The sequence below is a fragment of the Capra hircus genome (assembly GCF_001704415.2).
Source record: "Capra hircus breed San Clemente chromosome X unlocalized genomic scaffold, ASM170441v1, whole genome shotgun sequence".
Classification (NCBI taxonomy): domain Eukaryota; kingdom Metazoa; phylum Chordata; class Mammalia; order Artiodactyla; family Bovidae; genus Capra; species Capra hircus.
In genome coordinates, this window is record NW_017189516.1 from 1,246,590 (window position 1) to 1,262,105 (window position 15,516).

Here is a 15,516-nt window from a genome sequence, read left to right on the forward strand (position 1 = left end):
TAATATGGTGGATGAAACTGGAGCCTATTATATAGTGTCAAGTAAGTCAGAAAGAAAACCACCAATACAGTATTAATGTATACATATGGATTTTAGAAAGATGGTGATGATGACCCTATATGTGAGACAGCAAAAGAGACAAAGATGTAAAGAACAGACTTTTGGACTCTGTGGGAGAAGTCGAGGTTGGGAAGATTTGAGACAATGGCATTGAAACATGTATATTATTATATGTGAAATCGATCGCCAGTCCAGGTTCATTGTATGAGACCGGTTACTCATGACTGTTGCACTGGGATGACCCTGAGGGATGGGATGGGGAGGGAAGTGGGAGGCAATGTCAGGATGGGGAACACGTGTACACCCATGGCTGATTCATTTGAATGTAGGACAAAAAAAAAAAAAAAACACCAGAATATTGTAAAGTAATTTGCCTCCAATTAAAATAAATTTTAAAAATGCACAAAATATATTGAAAATTGATTAAAGATAAAATATAAGGCCAAACACTATGAAAATCTTAGTGGAAAACTTAGGCAGAACACCCTTCTAGATAAATCATTGCGAGATCTTTTAAAATTTACCTTTTAGAGTACGAAAATAAACACAATGATAAACCAATAGGACCTAATTAAAATTAAAAGCTTTTACATACAAAGAAAACAATAAACAAAATGAAAAGACAGCTTCTGTTGTGAAGGAGACTTTCTGAATTACAAAAGCTCCACATCCCCACAGTGGAGTGTGATAAGCTGGGATACAGTGTTACATTCAGTCTTTATGTCTCCGTTGGTGCCTCTTGGCTGTGACAATTTCTCATACTTTCCTCATTTTTTATGACCTTAACAATGTTGAGGAGTACTGACCTGTTCTAAACACCGAGTCTTCTGCTTCAGTAGGCAGAAATGGAAAGAGATAGTAGGGGAGCCACTTAAGGTTCATTTAAAAAAAAAAGTCAGCTTAGAGGCATATTATATATCTTAATCCATTTTGGTCAATAATGAAGATAAAATAAAATGAAGAGGAAGTCTTGGGGCACTACCCAGGAGGTGGGTCTGAAGATCTAAAGTTGTAGAACCGAGTTCAAGAGACTGAAACATTAGAGAACTCCCGACTCCACAGAATATTAATTGGTTTAACATTTCCCAAAGGTCTGCATCTCAACAACTAAGATATGGTCCCTCCCAAAGGCCAACAAGCTCCAGTGTCAGATTATGCATGTCAAACAGCTAGTAAAACAGGAACTGGATCCTACCCATTAGCAGACAGGCTGAGTGTGTGTGTGTTCAGTCACTTCAGTCATGTCCAACTCTTTGTGAGCCTTCCAGACTCCTCTGACCATGGGATTCTCCAGAAAAGAATAGTGCAGTCGGTTGCCATGCCATGGGATGGTCCTGACCCAGCCTGGGTGCCCTGCATTGCAGGCAGATTCTTTATTGCTGAGTCATCAGGGAAGCCCAGCAGACAGGCTGACCAAAGCAATAACAGACCCACAGACACCTCAAAACATACCACTAGATGTGACACTGCCCTTCAGAGAGACAAGATTCAACTCCACTCACAAGAATACAAGTGCCAGCCTCCCAAATCAGGAAGCCATCATAAGACACTGGTCCAACCCCACCAACTGGAAACAGACTCCACAAGTAAGAACTACAATCTGGAATCCTGTGGAAAGGAGACCCAAAACACAGTAAATTAAAATGAAAGGACAGAGAAATATGCCACAGTGAAGGAATATGCTAAAACCCCACAAGACCAAATAAATGAAGAGGAAATAGACAATCTAACTGAAAAAGAATTAAGAGTAATGATAGTAAAGATGATCCAAGACCTCAGAAATATAGTGGAAATACAGATAAATAGAACAGAGGCACAAATTGAGAAGGCACAAGAAAGTCTTAAAAAGGAACTAAAAGAGATAAAGAACAGACAATCATCAATGAACAACATAATAACTCACATTAAAAAAATACACTACAGGGAACCAATAGCAGAATAACTAAGGAATAAGAGTCTATAAGTGAGCTGGAGGATACAATGTTGGAAATAATTGAAGCAAAACAAACAAACAAAAAGAAATAAGAATTAAAAGAAATGAGGACAGGCTCAGTGACTTCTGGGACAACATTAAGCACAACATTCAAATTATGGGGGTCTCAGAGAAGATTAGAAAAGTTAGGGTATGAGAAAATATTTGAGGAGATTATAGTAAAAAACCTTACCTAACATGAGAGAGTAAACAGCCACCCAAGTCTCAGGAGCCCAAAGTGTCTGATACAGGATAAACCCTAAGGGAAACACCCCAAGACACATACTAATCAAAGTAACAAAAATTAAGCAAAAAGAAAAAAGCTATTAAAGGTGGCAAGGGTAAAGCACCATATAACATATATAGGTATCCCCAGAAGTTAACAGCTGATCTTTTAGCAGAAACTCTTCAGGCCAGAGGGGAGTGGCAGGATATATATATTTTAAAAAGTGATGAAAGGGAAAAAACTACAACAAAGATTACTCTATCCAGCAAGGGTTTCATTCAGATTCAACAGAGAAATCAAAAGCTTTACAGATAAGCAAAAGTTAGAAGAATTCAGAACCATCAAACCAGCTTTAAAACCAATGGTAAGGGAACTTCCCTAGACAGGGAACACAAGGAAAGAAAAGACCTACAAAAACAAACCCAAAACAAAAAAGTAAATGGTAATAGGATTGTGCATAACAATAGTTACCTTAAATGTAAATGGATTAAATGTTCCAACCAAAAGACACAAACTGGCTGAATGGATAGAAAAACAAGAACTGTATATATGCTGTTTACAAGAGACCTACTTCAGACCTCGGGACACATACAGACTGAAAGTGAGGGGCTGGAAAAAGATATTCCATGGAAATGAAAATCAAAAGAAAGCTGGAGTAGCAATAATCATATTAAATAAAACAGACTTTAAGATCAAAAACTGTTGTAAGAGACCAAGAAAGATAATATATAATAATGAAAATATCAATCTAAGAAGTAGATATAACAATTATAAATATATATGCACCAAACATGGGAACACAATACATAAGACAAATGCTAACCATATAAAAAGATAATTGACAGTAACACAATAATAGTGGAGGACTTAACACCTTACTCAAACCAAATGACAGATCATCCAAACATAAAATTAATAAGGAAACATATCTTAAATAATAGCTTGTAACAGGAGAACCTAATTGATATCTACAGGACATTACAATCCCAAACAGTAGAATGCATTTTTTTCTCAAGTGCACATGGAACATTTTCCAGGATAGATCACTTTTTGGGTCACAAATCAAGCCTTGGTAAATTTAAGAAAACTGAAATTGTATCAAGCATTTTTTTTCTGACCACAACACTATAAGACCAGATATCAATTACAGGAAAAAATGTAAAAACACATGGAGGCTAAACAGCACATGTCTAAATAATCAAGAGATCATAGAAGAAATCAACCAGGAAATAAAAAAAAAAATCTAGAAAGAAATGAAAACGAAAAGATGACAAGCCAAAATCTATGGCATGCAGCAAAAACAGTGATAAGGTGGAAATTTATAAAAATAGAAGTTTACCTCAAGAAATAAGAAAAAAACATCAAATAATAAAATGTAATCTTACAACTAAAGCAAAAAAAAAAAAAAGAAGAACAATTAAAAAAAAAAAACCTGGAGTTATCAGAATGAAAGAAATCATAAAGATCAGAGCCAAAATAAATGAAAAAATATGAAGGAAACAATAGCAAAGATCAATAAATTAAAAACTGGTTCTTTGAAAGATAATATTGGCAAACCATTAGCCAGAGTCATCAAGAGAAAAAGGGAGAAAACTTAAATCAATAAAGTTAGAAATAAAAAATGAAAAGTCACAACAAATAACACAGAAATACAATGGATCATAAGAGACTACTTTGAGCAACTATATAGAATAAAATGGAAAACCTGGAAGAAATGAACAAATATTTAGAAAAATATAACCTTCCAAGACTGAACCAGGAAAAAATAGGAAATATGAACGGAACAATCACAAGCAATGAAATGAAAACTGTAACAAAAAATCTTCCTACAAACAAAACCCCAGGACCTGATGACTTCACAGCTGAATTCTATCAAACTTTTAGAGAAAGTTAACACAAATCCTGCTCAAACTCATTTTAAAAATTGCAAAGGTGGGAGAGGGAGAGGGTGGGATGATTTGGGAGAATGTCATTGAAACATGTATAATATCATATAAGAAATGAATCGCCAGTCCAGGTTCGATGCAGGATACAGGATGCTTGGGGCTGGTGCACTGGGATGACCCAGAGGGATGGTATGGGGAGGGAGGTGGGAGGAGGTTCAGGATAGGGAACAAATGTACACCCATGGCAGATTCATGTTGACATATGGCAAAACCAATATAATATGGTAAAGTAATTAGCCTCCAATTAAAATAAATAAGTAAAATAAAAAAAATAGGTTTTCAGATGTGTATTCTCCACACTTGAATTTTAATGAACTCTTCTTCCTTTTTAGATAAGCTAAGAACAACTGTACACTCCAGCATGAGTCACCAGGTCATGATTCCCTGTTGATTTTATAATAAAATGCTGCTGATCAGATTAAAAAAAAATGCAGAGGGAGGAACACACACCAACTAATTCAGTAAGGCTGAGAGCTTAAGATGAATGATGTTGAACTCATGATTTCTGAAGATTTAGCTTCAGGACCAGGGACCAGGCTTGATCACTCAAGAACTTTTGTGTAGCAGAGTTTTATTAAAGTGAAAAGGGATAGAGAAAGCTTCTGACATATACATCAGAAGGGGGAGAGAGAGTGCCCCGCTCACTTGTCTAAGCAAGGGAGCTATATACACTTTTCAACTGGTTATTACAATAAATCAAAAGAATGTCCCAAGGTTGTAAGTATCTTACCAGACCCACTCCCATAATATATATTTTAAGATAACAGGATTAGTCAGAAGGTTCTCAAAAGGGAGAAAACTTGTCCTCAAGCAGGATACATTGTTGTTATATAATCCTTAGTAAGACTAAGGAATGTAGAAAAAAAAGATTTTCCTTTTCTCCTCCTCGAGAATTCCAGACCCTTATCTCCTCCTTGAGAGCCCCAGACTCCTTTCTCCTCCTCCTTGTGGAACCCGGACTTCTTATCAACCTACCTAGGAATTGACTCTCTCAGCCCCTCCTTTTCTTTTAGGAGAATTATGTTGCCAAGGGAAAGGGGCATCGTTTTCATTCCATAACTACTTCCTGCTCTGAGGGGCATCGTCTCTAAATTGTTGAGACAACATATTCTCCTAATCCTCTGACTCAGGGGCCCCAAGTAATAGTTGGAAGAGGCTGTGGCACTCGTAGGAGTCTGGGCAACCTTTTGTAACTTAAAAGCTTTTAGATCGTTAGAAACAGATCCAGTTACACATTTACAGATGCAGGGATCAAACAGTAAAAACGGAACAATTAAAATTATTATGATTAAGATAGTTTTCCACCATGGGGAGCTAGTTAATGTTTCCCAAAGTTAGGTGACTGAGGCTTCAGGAGAATCCATAGCTTGAATCATCTTGTCCATGTGTTTAGTAACCTGAGTAACATTAGTATTCATATCTGGTATATATGTACAGCATTGAGTATGAATAATAGCACAAGTTTCTCCTTGTGTGGCCAATAGAATATCTCAGGCCAATCTGTTTTGTAAAACCATCTTTCTAATTTGTATTTGTTTGGTATTAAGGGCTGAAATACCTTTTTGAGAGACTTGTTAAGGATGTTAAGTAAAGTTAGAGCATGAACTCATAGCACAACATCTGTAATTCTTGGAGAGGGAAAAAAATATTGCAGCTAGATAATCATACCAGTGAAATACAGACCTTGCCCAATTAGTTTTAAGGTATGGCTAAGGTATGGCAGATTTGCAGGCTTCCCTGGAAACTCTGAAAATATGAAGCCATGCAGAGTTAAGAAAGGCTTCTTCAGCGATGAATGCAAAGAAATAGAGGAAAACAACAGAATGGGAAAAACTAGAGATCACTTCAAGAAAATTAGAGATACCAAGGGAACATTTCATGCAAAGATGGACTCGATAAAGGACAGGAATGGTATGGACCTAACAGAAGCAGAAGATATTAAGAAGAGGTGGCAAGAATACATGGAAGAACTGTACAAAAAAGATCTTCATGACCCAGATAATCATGATGATGTGATCACTAATTTAGAGCCAGACATCTTGGAATGTGAAGTCAAGTGGGCCTTAGAAAGCATCACTATGAACAAAGCTAGTGGAGGTGATGGAATTCCCATGGAGCTGTTTCAAATCCTGAAAGATGATGCTGTGAAAGTGCTGCACTCAATATGCCAGCAAATTTAGAAAACTCAGCAGTGGCCACAGGAATGGAAAATGTCAGTTTTCATTCCAACTCCAAAGAAAGGCAATGCCAAAGAATGCTCAAACTACCACACAATTGCACTCATCTCACATGCTAGTAAAGTAATGCTCAAAATTATCCAAGCCAGGCTTCAGCAATAAGTGAACCGTGATCTCCCTGATGTTCAAGCTGGTTTTAGAAAAGGCAGAGGAATCAGAGATCAAATTGCCAACATCTGCTGGATCATGGAAAAAGCAAGAGAGTTCCAGAAAAAAACATCTATTTCTGTTTTATTGACTATGCCAAAGCCTTTGACTGTGTGGATCACAATAAACTGTGGAAGATTCTGAAAGAGATGGGAATAGCAGACCACCTAACCTGCCTCTTGAGAAATCTGTATGCAGGTCAGGAAGAAACAGTTAGAACTGGACATAGAACAACAGACTTGTTCCAAATAGGAAAAGGAGTACGTCAAGGGTGTTTATTGTCATCCTGCTTATTTAACTTCTATGCAGAGTACATCATGAGAAACGCTGGACTGGAAGAAACACAAGCTGGAATCACGATTGCTGGGAGAAATATCAATAACCTCAGATATGCAGATGACACCATCCTTATGGTAGAAAGTGAAGAGGAGCTAAAAAGCCTCTTGATGAACGTGAAAGAGGAGAGGGAAAAAGTTGGCTTAAAGCTCAACATTCAGAAAACGAAGATCATGACATCCGGTCCCATTACTTCATGGGAAATAGATGGGGAAACAGTGGAGACACTGTCAGACTTTATCTTTTTGGGCTCCAAAATCACTGCAGATGGTGACTGCAGCCATGAAATTAAAAGACGCTTACTCCTTGGAAGAAGAGTTATGACTAACCTAGATAGCATATCAAAAGCAGAGACATTACTTTGCCGACTGAGGTCCGTCTAGTCAAGGCTATGGTTTTTCCTGTGGTCATGTTTGGATGTGAGAGCTGGACTGTGAAGAAGGCTGAGTGCCGAAGAATTGATGAGTTTGAACTGTGGTGTTGGAGAAGACTCTTGAGAGTCCCTTGGACTGCAAGGAGATCCAACCAGTCCATTCTGAAGGAGATCAACCCTGGGATTTCTTTGGAAGGAATAATGCTAAAGCTGAAGCTCCAGTACTTTGGCACCTCATGCGAAAAGTTGACTTGTTGGAAAAGACTCTGATGCTGGGAGGGATTGGGGGCAGGAGGAGAAGGGGGCGATAGAGGATGAGATGGCTGGATGGCATCATGGACTCAATGGATATGAGTCTGAGTTAACTCTGGGAGATGGTGTTGGACAGGGAGGCCTGGCGTGCTGCTATTCATGGGGTCGCATAGGGTCGGACACGACTGAGCGACAGAACTGAACTGAACTGTGGGTGCATCTGCCTATCCAGCCAGGGGGAAGCCACACCCATAGATAAGAGCCACATATCCAGTAGGTCCCATTTGGGGCAAGCCAGCATGACTGTGGGATCCAGTCCCAATCAGTGCCTGACGAGGCAAAAGGACGACCTGAACTGGGATTGAAAAGCACAGGAATGATTTCATTTCATATTTCTTGAGGCCCCAAAGTCCCAATTGTTTCCAGTCATTATAATTAAGTTGTCATCTAACTTCCATGGATGGCTCTGTTAGTTCCCAGCATATGGGAGCATTAGATAGTAGGTGTCCCTCTTCAGGAGTTAGCCATATGGCCTCATCCCATATTTGATAAGCATCAGGTAGAAAACCACCAGATCTAGACCCATTCACCTTCTTATGTACAGCAAAATAGTCATTAAACCAAGTTAAAACATAATCAGAATTAAAAGTTACATTATGCACATAGTTACATCAGTCCATCTTAAGATTGCTAGATGTCATCAGATCAAGAAGAGGCGTCACATATGATTGCTCTTGGTGAAGGTATGCATAGAGTTGAAGTAAGTCCTTTCCTTGAAATGGAGAAGCCCACCATGGGAATCCTTCAGTTGATGAGGAGGAGGACCGGTCCACAGACCCAGAAATTAGACGGATTATGGAGGCTGGGTCAGGGCTAACCTCCCAGAGTTCTCATAATGTCTGTTGAAAGCTGAAAGCTGTGTAACATAGTTAATTAATTCTAAGACTTTAGGATTTGCGATAATATATGTGTGCAAAAACAGTCTGTCATAAAGACAGTCCCTTCTTTTTAGGGGCAGTTCAAGCCCTCATTAAAGCTATGGGTATAACTTTAAACCAACTTTCTTGTGTTTCTTGGGTTAATCTATGCAGATGTCTCTTAATAATGTCATTAGCCTTTTCTACCTTTCCTAAAGATTGGGGTCTCCAGGAATAGTGAAAGTGATATTCTATTACTAGAGCTTTTGACACCCCTTGACTTACAGCAGCTTTAAAGGTGTAGCCATTGTTGCTCTGGAGGCTCTGTGGCAGCCCAAACCCGGGAATAATTTCATGGATTAAAAATTTTTTAACTTCCTTAGCCTGTTCACTACAGCAGGGATAGGCCTTAATCCATCCAGTAAAAGTGTCCACCCAGACCTGTAAGCAAGAAAATCCATTTGTTTTTGGCATATGAGTAAAAGGGACCACAGCCTCATTTATTCTTCATAAATCTTGAACTAGTCTCTATTTATAATTTGACTTTTTCACACCCAAAATAGGACTGGTGTATGGACTATTACAGGAAGTTAATAGCCTCTGTTCCTTTAAATTTTCAATGATGAGTTTTAACCCTTAGCCTCAGGCTTTAATGGATACTGCTTTTGATGTGGAAATATGTGGGAGTCTTTGAGCTTGATAATGACAGAAACAGCATTCTGTACTCGAGCCACAGTTTTTCCATGAGCCCACACTTTAGGATTTACATTCTGTTCAATTAATGGGAGAGAAAGAGTAGTCTCCATATTCATGAAAACAGAGGCCACCCCCAGCTTGGACCTTGCTCAGTATATCCCTCCCTGAAAAGGATGAGGGAGACTCTGGCACAATTAGAAACTCATGAGAAAACAGCACAAGAGTCCTTGTTGCAGCTTAAAGGACAACTGAAACAATAACATTTGGCTCATCCAGACAGTCCCATTAAGGTAGTTGATCAGGAGGAAAGCAGACCAGGGTCTTCAGTGACCACAGAGAAATTTGCCCCAGTGTCCAGAGTAAAATCAACTGATTGGCTCCCACAGTTATTAATACTTGGGGTTCCTCAGGTGTAATTAGGATGGGAACTTGTGTGGGGATCCCTGGGCACCTTCAGTCCCAATTGCCTTGAAAGTCCAACTCCTGGGGCCTATGTCTCAGAGGGCAGTCTCTTCTCAGATGTGGTCCTTTACAGACCAGACACGGAGCAGGGTTAGCTTAGATAGCCCTCTTTTCCACAGTAATAACAAGCAAATCCCTTTTCACCTGGGTCCCTCTGCACATTTTTCCTCAGGCTGTTTCAGAGTGGATCTAACAGCCGTGCTGAAACTTCAGTCTTTGCCTGGTTCTTTTTTGCCTTTTATTTTCCTCCTCATATTCTCTATCATAACATACTGTCTGAGCCAGCTGCAACAGTTTTTCTAAAGACTAATTCAGTCCAAACACCTGTTGTAGTAGCTTACAGCAGATAGCTGGAACCAACTGAGTGATGAATCTATCTTTGAAGATTATTTCTCCCTCTGAATTTTCAGAATCAATGACAATAAACTTGTGGAGATCCTCCAGTCTATTTGGAATTTACTAGGAAGAGTCTGACATGACTGAGCGTTTTCCCTTTGACTTTTCACTTTCATGCATTGGAGAAGGAAATGGCAACCCACTCCAGTGCTCTTGCCTGGAGAATCCCAGGGATGGAGGAGCCTGGTGGGCTGCCATCTATGGGGTCGCCCAGAGGCGGACACGACTGAAGTGACTTAGCAGCAGTAGCAGCAGGAGTTTATCCCTGTTCTATGTCAGCCAACTTAGCATAATTTTAAAGTCTTAGTGTGCACTCGCTTGAGTCCTTTAAGAATACATCTGACAAAGTGGCTCTGTTATGGAAACTGCTTGACTCCCAGTAGGAAGGAGGGCTATTTCGTGTTCCCTCTTTCCCCTTGTCTCACAGTCAAGCCTTTCATCACCAAAAGTAGTAACTTTCCCCGGAACTCAAGCTCTCAAGTCAGGAGTCAGCAGCGCCTATCCCAAGACGAACTTTACATCTCTCCAGGTAAGGTCAGGTCATAAAGTAAAGTTAGTCCTGTAGAGGCTTCTATGTACTTTTTGGATCCTCTAAATAGTCTTGACCACAATTGGGACTGCTTGAATTTCTAATGAGACTGAGGCAACCTCTCCTGGAAGGGTGCCCTGATTCTCAGTCTGTTCAGTTGGGAGCCCTGGATACTGGGGCCAAGTAAGAGGACAGGCGGCAGCTTTAGTTTTCACACCCAAATCTGCACCCTTAGGACACAAGTCTGGCATATCTTGCAGAGAGATAAAGAGCAGCATATATGGCACTTACACCTATTTTTCTTGTTTTCTACAGAACTGGTATAATTGCAAAACAGTATTATAATTAAAAGACCCTTCAACTGGCCAGTGTTCCTCATCTTCCAAAGGGTACTGTGGCCATTAAGTATCACAGAAGATCAGGCGTGCCTTTTTTAAAATTTGGGGATCAAACTTGTCCCAGTTTTATTTCATTTTTTTAATACATCTTAAAGGAGTGGTTCTGGAACTATTAGCTCCCATCTGTAAGAGAGAAAAAACATCATCTACAGCTGTGATTTTCTTTCCACTGGAGGCATCCCTCCCTGCTCTAGATGGGGGCATAGACAGACTTTCCACCTAAGTTTTCCTTTCCTGATTGGACTTAGTCTGTCCCTTAGTGACGCAGGTGCCTTACTTGTCCTTCCTGGTTCTACCACTGAGGTGGGGTGGAGATGCATCAGAGGTAGACCTAATGGTATCCCAGATTGATTTTCAGTTTCTTACCACCAAGACCTTTGATTTGCCCTTTTCCTCTGATGCCACCCAGGGTGGAGCAGAGTAGCTTTCTGGAATGTTTCCCAAGCTAGGTCTACTATGGGAAGCATCCATGTTCTGTTTGCCTATGGACATTCTTGAATACAGTCCTGACCACAGTAGAAGCAGTGAGTCATAAAGGGATGAACAACAACCAAGATGTCCCTTCTGAGTGTCACCACACCAGTATATGTGATAGCAAAAGAGGTTGGCCAGTGAGCAAAAAGTGATTTTTGCCCTCAAGTTACTAGGACCAATACTTCCAGTTCATTTCCACAGCTTCCACAAAGGAAGCTGAGTTGAGACAGAAGCCATTCAGGAGCTTTCTCTGGTCTGCTAAGAGCTAGCACTACCAAAGGAAGAAGCCTGCTGCACTTCCAATCTGACCAGATCCTGTGAAGAGCCTAAGCCACTCCATTTTGCCATTTTAGAGTTCTGAGGAAAGAGTCTTTGGAAATCCCCTGACCTCACCCCACCACCTGCGAGCCAATCAGATCCCAGATTAGGATCTCCTGACTTTACGTTCAGGACTTATGACCTGCCCGTGAAATTTGAATTAAGCCTGGGAAATGGGAACCAATTAGAACCCGTGGCCAGCCCGGGAAATGAGCACCAATCAGAACCCAACACCTAACCCTTCCACAGAAGGTAACCAACTAAACATCTCCCAACTCGGAAACTCCCGTTTTTCGAATTTTTCCCGTGAGAATACCCTATATAAGCAATGTAACCCAGAGTTCAGGGCTCCTCTCCTTAGCCACTGTGTCCATAATGGTGGGAGTCCCAGCTCGAGCTTGGTAATAAAAACTCTCTTGTTTTTGCATCAGATATCAGCTCCCTGGTGGTCATTGGGAGATTTTGTGACTTGGGCATAACATTTGGGGGCTCGTCTGGGATCTCCCACTGGCCACGCAGGGAAACCGATCCGGGGAGTTATCCACAGCCAGTAAGCTCCTCTCTGTCTCTTTGTTTCTGACAAGGCCTATTTTCTGAGACCAGTACAAGACTCAGGTGGACAAACCTATGGGTCACCAGTGCGGGTCGTTGGGAGACGTCCCTGGCCCCTTCGGAGGGGACGGAGTGCCCCTGTTCTCTGTAGACGATAGTGGGTCGCTCCCACTGAACGGCCGGAGGCCGTCGTCTTACTTTCAGTTTTGCCTTCGGACTCCCGGAGGTCTGTATCTTCTATCTCTCTGTCTGTCTGTGTGGCTATCTGTACTGTCTGTGTTAATTTACCAACATCTGACTGATCTAGGAATGATGGGGCAAAGTCAATCTAACGCTACCCCTCTATCCCTGATCACTGACCATTTTAAGGAGGTCAAGATGTGCTCACATGACCTCAGTGTGGAAATTAAGAAAGATAAATTAATCACTTTTTGCAGTGCGGAATGGCCAACCTTCCACGAGGGATGGCCCCCAGAGGGCACCTTTGACTTAGAAATCATGCACTGAGTTCGAGACATCATCTTTCAACTGTGGAGCGGGCACCCTGACTAAGTTCCCTATGTCATAGTGTGGGAAGATCTCATATTGTGCCCCCCTCCATGGGTAAAACCTTCTTGCCTCAACAGGAATTCTCCACCATGCAGGTACTGGTGACACGTATAGGAAAGAACCTGAAATATCCCAAGGAACCTGAACCAAAGGCACCGCTGTACCCCATTTTACAAGGGGGAACAGAGGAAGAACTTCTCTTCCCACCCCCTTACTAACCCCTCGAGCCACTGCAGGCCCCTGCTATCCCTCCACCTAGGGCCGACGCATCAGAAGGGGGGCCTGCACAAAATACTCGCCATAGGCGAGCCATGTCTCCGGCGGGCCCGGTAGACTCAACTGTTGCCCTCCCTTTACGAGTGGCCGGTCCCCCCAACGAGGAAGGGAACCAACCTCATCAATACTGGCCCTTCTCTACCAGTGACCTATATAACTGGAGGTCACAGAATGCTAAGTTTTCAGATAACCCTAGAGATCTAACTAACCTTCTAGAGACTGTGCTTTTTACTCATCAGCCCACCTGGGGCGACTGTCAACAGCTGCTCCAGATTCTCTTCACCACAGAAGAGAGAGAGAGAATACAGAATGAGGCCCGTAAAAGGGTCCCAGGGGCAAATGGAGAACCCACCACTAGTATAGATGAAATTAACACCTCTTTTCCTTTATCTTGACCTTACTGGGATTACAATATGGCACAAGGTAAGGAGAGACTCCGGGTCTACCACCAGACTCTGTTGGGGGGGCTCAAGGCAGCTGCACGGAAACCCACTAACCTAGCTAGAGTAAGAGATGTCCAACAAGGCCTCACTGAGAGTCCAGCCACTTATCTGGAAAGGCTGATGGAGGCCTTTAGACAATACACCCCCATGGACCCAGAAGCAGAAGGCACTCAGGCTGCTTTGATAATGCATTTTGTCAACCAGGCGGCTCCAGACATCAGGAAAAAGTTACAAAAACTAGCACACCTGGGTTAAAAGAGTATCCAGGATTTAATAACAGTGGCAGAAAGGGTTTACAATACTCGAGAGACCCCCGAGGAAAAACAAGCTAAGGCAGCAGACCACCAGACCCGCAATATGGCGTGCATCCTGCTAGTGGCAACAGTTCCTGATTCTGGAGGAAGGGAACACCAGCTGCACTGCCTAGTGGCTGAAGGTAAGAGCCGCCCCCATATGCGACCAGCATTAGGAAAGAACCAATGTGCCTATTGTAAGGAGGAAGGACACTGCGCCAAAGAATGCCCTAAGAAAAAGAAGGGACCATGAAAGACCCCTATCCTGGTCATCGTCGATGAACTGAGCGACTAGGGGAGACAGGGTTTGGCGCCCCTCCCCGAACTCAGGGTAACCCTAAGAGTGGAGGGGACCCCAATTGACTTCCTTGTTGACACAGGGGCTCAATATTCAGTTTTGCTGGAGCCCCAAGGGAAACTGGCCAGAAAGACTTCATGGATGCAGGGGGCCACTGGGATGAAAAAATATCAATGGACTACTCGAAGATCAGTGGATTTGGGCACGGGCCGGGTATCCCACTCCTTTATGGTCATCCCAGAATGCCCCGTACCACTGTTGGGAAGAGACTTGTTAATCAGTATGGGAGCTCAAATTCACTTCCTCTCAGGAGAAACTAAAATACTTGATCAGGCGGGCAGGCCGATTCAAGTACTGACAATTCAATTAGAGGATGAATATCGGCTGCACCAAAAACTGACCCTTCCCCAAACGGACATCCAGAAGTGGCTAGATGAATTCCCTGAAGCGTGGCCTGAGACAGGGGGAACCGGCTTGGCTAGGCACCGCCCTCCTATATATATAGATCTCAAGTCAGGGGCCGATCCTGTCTGAATCAGACAGTGTCCTATGACCTTAGAGGCCCGACAGGGAATCACCCCCCATATCCGCAGGCTCCTAGCCCAGAAAATCTTGAGACCCTGTCAGTTGGTGTGGAACACTCCCCTGCTCCCTGTTATAAAACCAAATTCTCATGACTATTGGCCAGTACAGGACCTGTGGGAAGTTAACCGCTGAGTTCTAGATATTCATCCTATGGTGCCAAACCCATACAAACTCTTGAGCTCGCTCCCACCAGATCATCACTGGTATACAGTCCTAGATATAAAAGACGCTTTCTTTAGTCTATCCCTGGTGCCCAAGAGCCAGGAGCTTTTCGCCTTTGAGAGGTCCGACCTGGAAGAGGGGATCAACAGACAGCTGACCTGGACGCGACTGCCACAGGGATTTAAAAATTCTCCCACCATCTTTGATGAGGCCCTCCATGAAGACCTGGGTGAGTTTAGACAACAGCACCTCCAACTAACCTTGTTGCAATATGTAGATGACCTCTTAGTTGCAGCAAAAACCAACAGACTTGCCTCATGGGCACCTGAGAACTATTGCGGACCCTTGGAAAATTAGGGTACCGAGCCTCAGCCAAAAAGGCTCAGAAATGCCAACCAGAGGTCACCTACTTAGGGTATGTGTTAAAAGAAGGGCAGAGGTGGCTGTCAGATGCATGAAAGGAGATGGTACTCAAAATACCAACCCCAGACTCACCTCGAAGGGTGAGAGAATTCTTGGGGTCTGCTGGCTTCTGCCATCTTTGGATTCCAAACTATGCGGAACTGGCTAAACCCTTATATGAAGCCACGGAAAAGAACCACCCCTTTCAGCTGGACAG

The 15,516-nt window shown here is 42.3% G+C and overlaps 2 pseudogenes; both read left to right on the top strand.

Annotated features, from left to right (window-relative positions):
• The window catches only part of LOC102175659, a 141,852-nt pseudogene extending 130,003 nt beyond the window's left edge, over positions 1-11,849 (top strand).
• Positions 11,850-13,916: 2,067 nt separating this feature from the next.
• LOC102175935 lies at positions 13,917-15,254 on the top strand (annotated as a pseudogene).
• Positions 15,255-15,516: the final 262 nt, after the last annotated feature.